The following is a 6,000-nucleotide window of genomic DNA, read 5'->3' as shown; positions in this document are numbered from 1 at the left end:
AGGGGCCCGTAAGTCACAGTGGGTGCTGAGACATTCTGTGGGGGTACACTCCCTCATTTCTACCTCCCATAAGAATGGCCGTCCTAACTAACAAACCCCACCTCCCCAGACAGGAGGGTTTCACTCATGCTTATCCTCAGAATTTCGGTCTGACTCACCCCAGGGAAAAGGAGAAGCTATTTGCTTATTTTCTCCCCTTCACTCAGCTCTAGGCAGCTTACCCCAAAATGATCAAAAGGACACCCTTTAAGGGAAAAACACACCTTCATTGTTGGCCATGAGGTCTGGCATGATGGTCTTCAAAAACCAAAGGAAGTAAAGCCTCGTATCAGTACATTTCTCAAGATCTAGTCCCTTAGTCAACTCTGCAGCAGGACCCACGCAGGTCAGCCTGCGCTGTGTAGCACCAAGTCAACGCCAGCTGATTTTCCTGCTTTCCCCTCTGGGTAAGGTCCCCTTGTCTGTTGTGCAGCCCTGCAGGAAACCCCGTGAGCAAGAACACAAAACTTCATAGTAACCAGCATCGTATTATGGGCACAATGCCTAATCCAAATAGAATGGGATAATATTTTCAGGAATCATTTCTGTGTTCTCACTCACCCCTCAACACCCACCAACCTTCCAACTCTGCACTCTCTGATTTTCTCCACCTGCACCTTGAAGCTCTTCCTCCGAGGCCAGAAAACTAGATGAGTCATGCAGTGCTGCTAGGAGAAGGATATTCCTCTTGAGGCAGAGAATAAAGGAGGCGAATTAGTAACGTTTAAGTTCAAAAGTCACGGGTACAGGGACACCTGGGTGGCTCAGTTGGTTGAGCAGCTGCCTTCGGCTCAGATCATGATCCTGGCGTCCTGGGATCGAGTCCCACATCCGGCTCCTTGCTCGGCAGGGAGCCTACTTCTCCCTCTGCCTCTGCCTGCCACTCTGTCTGCCTGTGCTCGCTCTCACTCTCTCTCTCTCTCTGACAAATAAATAAAATCTTCAATCCTCAGGACAATTCTGAGGTATGTCCTACACCATCATTGTCCAATAGAAATAGAAGGTCAGTCATTGCAATCATCACATTAAATCCTCATGTAATTTTACATTTTCTTTGTAGACACATTTTAAAAAGTGAAAGGAATTTTAATAAAATATTTTGTTTAACCCATAGATCTAAAATACTATCATATCAACATATAATCAGCATAAAAATTGCCAACGAAATAGTTTACTTTTTTGGTACTTTTTTTTTTTTTTGGTATGTTAGAAATCCAACATGTATTTTACATTTCGAGCACAGCTCAATTCTGATTAGATACATTTTAAATGCTCGGCAGCCACATGTGACTGGCCAGGCCATTGCTATACGGTCTCTCGAAGTTGCTGAGCACGATTGAGCCCCAGTTGCCTGCGGTGGTTCATATTGATGCAACCTACTTAGACTTCCTTCCCTTCCCCGAATGACTTCTGCAGTCCTTAACATGCTGTCTGAGATCGCCTGCCACATACTACTTGTGTCCCTATCTGTGCCTCTGAGTCAGCTTCTGGGGACCACAACCTGAGACACAACGGATCTAAACCTCTAAGCTCTAAGGGTAGCCACACTCGTGTTAGCTGTGGAGCTGTTCTCAACTTTGAACTTCCCTTCTGCTATTTTTATAAGAGGGTAAATACTTGCTTAAAGTTACAGCAAAGTGTGTTCTATGCTGTGACAACCTGAGGGAAGGGTCTGTGTGTTCTTGAGCCTTGAGAATAAAGGACAGAAGAGTGTCCCCTCCCCTGAGGCCAAAGTGGAGGTAGCAGTAGCAGGACCCATGGAAATAGCCATGCCCAGAAGGGGGCAATTTCATGAAGGTCACCAGCAACAATGTAGGCTGGGGCAGAAGAACACACAGGATTCATCTGCTCTCACACGAGTTGGTGGTGGAGACCCTCACACAGGCCAGAGGATGGTTTCTAGCCCCCAAACCAAGGGGAGGGTGTACCAGGTATCACAATTTTATATTTAAAGATTTTTTTATTCATTTGACCGACAGAGATCACAAGTAGGCAGAGAGGCAGGCAGAGGGAGAGAGAGAAACAGGCTCCCTGCTGAGCGGAGAGCCCAATTCAGGGTTCGACCCCAGGATCCTGAGATCATGACTTGAGCAGAAGGCAGAGGCTTTAACCCACTGAGCCACCCAGGTGCCCCACACTTTCATATTTAAAATGAAATTTAAATTTCTGTAGGCATGGGTGGTAAAGACTGGACACCCGATGGCTTGTCAGTTAAGTCTCAGTTTGCTTCTTCAGTCAGGATGACTTCAGAGAATCCTCCATCCATACCTTGGAAAGAAAAACAATGGTAGGTTGAGATGTAGATTGACTGAAGCACTGTTTATAAATTCCTCTGGGAGAGGTGCTTCTTTCTAGAATAGGTACATGCTTCTAGGAGTTAGAGCATGACTTCTAATTATGTCAAACAGCACTGAACATGTAGAACAGCTCTATCAAGGGGGCACCTGGGTGACTCAGTTAAATGTCTGCCTTCAACTTAGGTCATGATCCCAGGGTCCTGGGATCAAGCCCCAGGTCGAACCCTTCCTTAGCAGGGAGCCTGCTTCTCCCTCTTCCTCTACCTGCTTCTTCCCCTTGCCTGTGCTCGCTCTCTCTCTCTCTGTCAAATAAATAAATAAAATCTTGAGAGAGAGAGAGAGAGAAAGAGAGATTGAGAACTGTTCTATCAGGGCACGGAGCCAGGATGAGAGAACAATTTTATGTCAGCAAGCACTAAACTATCCTTAGAAGAAACCTGATCCCCAAATGTCCATATGTATTAACAAAATATTTTGGTTTGTATTGACCTAATAAAAATGGAAAATTCCTTCTTGCTTATCTGTACATCTCCAATCCTCTTAAGCAGAATGGAACTAGCTCTTTTTCCTGGCATATTTTTTTTTCTCAAGCCATCATCTTCACCAAATATAAGCCAATATATGTTGACTTCCATGAGCCAGACATTAGAAATGAACAAAATATCTCACAGAAGTCTAGTTTATTTATTTTTTTTTTAAATTTTATTTATTTATTTGACAGAGATCACAAGTAGGCAGAGAGGCAGGCAGAGAGAGAGAGAGGAGGAAGCAGGCTCCCTGCTAAGCAGAGAGCCCGATGTGGGGCTCGATCCCAGGACCCTGGGATCATGACCTGAGCTGAAGGCAGAGGCTTTAACCCACTGAGCCACCCAGGTGCTCCGACAGAAGTCTAGTTTAAAGCTGCAACTTTATATCCTTACCTTCTAAAACCAGGTAGCCTTCACTACCTTTTCCAAAAAGTGAATTTAAAATGATAACAGCAACATTTAATTTTAGCATCCACAACACACTATTGAAATTACTCTCTCTAAGGTCACCAGTGAGCTCCTGTCCTAATAAACCTAGCCAGGGATATCCCTACATTCTCATTCTACTTGAATTTTTTCTGTAACGTTCAACATATTGAACAACACTTTCTTTGTTTACTCCATGTGAATAAGCATTTGCTTATCACTATAAACTGAGTACTGTTATAAACACCTTAGATACATCAGAGAATAAGAAAAGGACTTGTACCATCCTGGAGATCACATTACAGTATGGGCAGACATCATTAAACCTCTGTTACTGAAAGTTTTTAGAAGTTGGACACCACACTGTCCTTTCTGAACAACCAAGGAAAGGTCTTAGGCTTTGGAGCCTGGAGAATGTGAGTCAGAGGCTGGAAGACGAGAGAAAACTGTGGGGTAATGTATGATTTTCACCTAAAGTATCCCCAAACAGTCAATAAATTCGTAAGCATCACAAGACGCCAAGTGTAATTGGATTTCTTATGGAAAACAGAGCTGGGGTGTTGCTTATATCTGGGTCTGGCAACTCCGCTGCTTCTCTCAAACCCACACCCTCTTTCCCACTCCTGGCACCATTTTATGAGTTTAAGGCCTCAACCTTCAAGGTGCTCTCCTTCCCGAGCTCTAGTCTTACTCTTCTCTACCTCCAACCCCCATGTTGCTGCCTGGGTGATCATTTCCCTAACATACAAATAAAATCCTGTCAATGCCTTTTTCCTGAATCAGGCCTTCTGAAATTAGTAATATATTTACCAAAGATCCCTTGATAAAATATACACCAAGAGACACAGGTTCATTTGTCAATAGAATCATACTTAGAAAAACACACTGGAGTAGTTTTTTTTCTTTCTTTCTTTCAAAACAAGAGTGAAATGCTCTTCCCATTTAAAAATGGTTGACATGCTTCTCACTGCCGTAGATACGATCTGTAGTTAAACAGCAAAAGATTCTGAGAAACTGTGATGGTTGCTAGAGCTAAGCTAATCTTGACCCAGGTAATCCCAAGTGGCGGTTTGGAGGTTTGGAGAGCTGATACCTAGCAGTTTAAGGCATGCATGTGAAGCTGGTTCATTGCCCAGACTTTCAGGAGCTGCAGGTTAATCTTCACATCCAGCAGCCTGACATGACTGAAGGTAGGTGTCCAATGTCCAATCAGAAAGATGGGATCAAGTTTTGCTTCTGCTCTGAAAGTAGGTCCAGACGGTGTGGGTTCTGCTCAGGGAGAACCAACAGCTGGAGATGCAGTCTAGGGGCTGAGTTTCCTCAAGGCAGCATAGTTGTGGGAGAAACAGCAAGGTGGCTGAGGGGACTCAAGGTCATCATCAAGAAGAAGGTGCTGACAAGCATCAGATCTGAAGGATGACTTAATAATGACAATAAGTCTCAAGAATAACAAAAGCGAGTAATTGCTAACATCTACTTCCCACTTGGTATATCTGAGGAATTAAGCACGTAACATGCATTCAGTCTATGAGATGAGAGGTTGCTATTTCTCATCCTTTATATGTTACTATTTCCCAACATTCCGCCTTTATTCCTGCTCTCCTCACATATTCAAACTTTTTTCCTGGGTGGATGAGAAACCTCGGGCATATAGCAGTTAGGAAACTTGCCTGAACTTGAACAGTAAGTGGTTAAGGAATGACTCAAGGCCAAGTGAAGTAAAGCTGAATACCAGACAGTGAGGTGTGAGTCAGAGACCACAAGATGGAGGTCAGGATGGAGCACAGGCAAGGAATGGGTCGAGGCAAGTGGGTTAGAGCTAAGGTCAGGACAAATTATAGAACTGAATTCTCCTTTAGCTGCGTCCTGGTATGTCACAGAAGTGAGAATTGCTCCGGAGAAGAACCATGCAGGACTGGATGGGGATAATGGAAAAAGCATGCCAGCGTACAGAAGAATGATTATTTTATTTTACTTTCTTTCATTCCATTGTGGTTAGAACACTTAACGTGGCATCTACCCTCCGAACAAAATTTTAGGTGCACGATACAGTATTGTTAACTACAGGCACAGGAACTGTACAAAAGGTCTCTAGAACATATTCATGTTGATTAACTGAAACTTTTTTTTTTAAGATTTTATTTATTTATTTGACAGAGAGAAATCACAAGTAGGCAGAGAGACAGGCAGAGAGGGGGAAGCAGGCTCCCTGCTGAGCAGAGAGCCCGATGTGGGGCTCAATCCCAGGACCCTGAGATCATGACCTGAGCTGAAGGCAGCAGCTTAACCCACTGAGCCACCCAGGTGCCCCGATTAACTGAAACTTTTTTATCCATTGCGCCACTGGCCCTGCACAACTGAAACTTTTTTAAAGAGATTTGTTTCTTTCTTTTAGAGACAGAGAGCACAAGTCAGGGGTGGGGCAGGGAAAGGAAAAGAGAATCTCAAGCAGACTCCACACTGAGTGTGGAGTCTGATGCGAGGCTCGATCTCACGACCCTGAGATCATGACCTGAGCCCAAACCAAGAGTCGGGTACTTAACTGACTACACCACCCAGGTGCCTCCATAACTGAAACTTTATATGTACTGAATAGTTAGCCAGTCATTCAACGTGTATTCATTGAACACCTAGTGACTTAGTCCATGGAGGCGGCTATAACAGATTACCATTGGCCAACTGGCTTACAAACACATTGGAAATTTATTTCT

Source organism: Mustela lutreola, chromosome 10 (genome assembly GCF_030435805.1).
Source record: "Mustela lutreola isolate mMusLut2 chromosome 10, mMusLut2.pri, whole genome shotgun sequence".
In the NCBI taxonomy this organism is placed as follows: Eukaryota; Metazoa; Chordata; class Mammalia; order Carnivora; family Mustelidae; genus Mustela; species Mustela lutreola.
Note: the sequence above shows the minus strand (reverse complement) of the source record.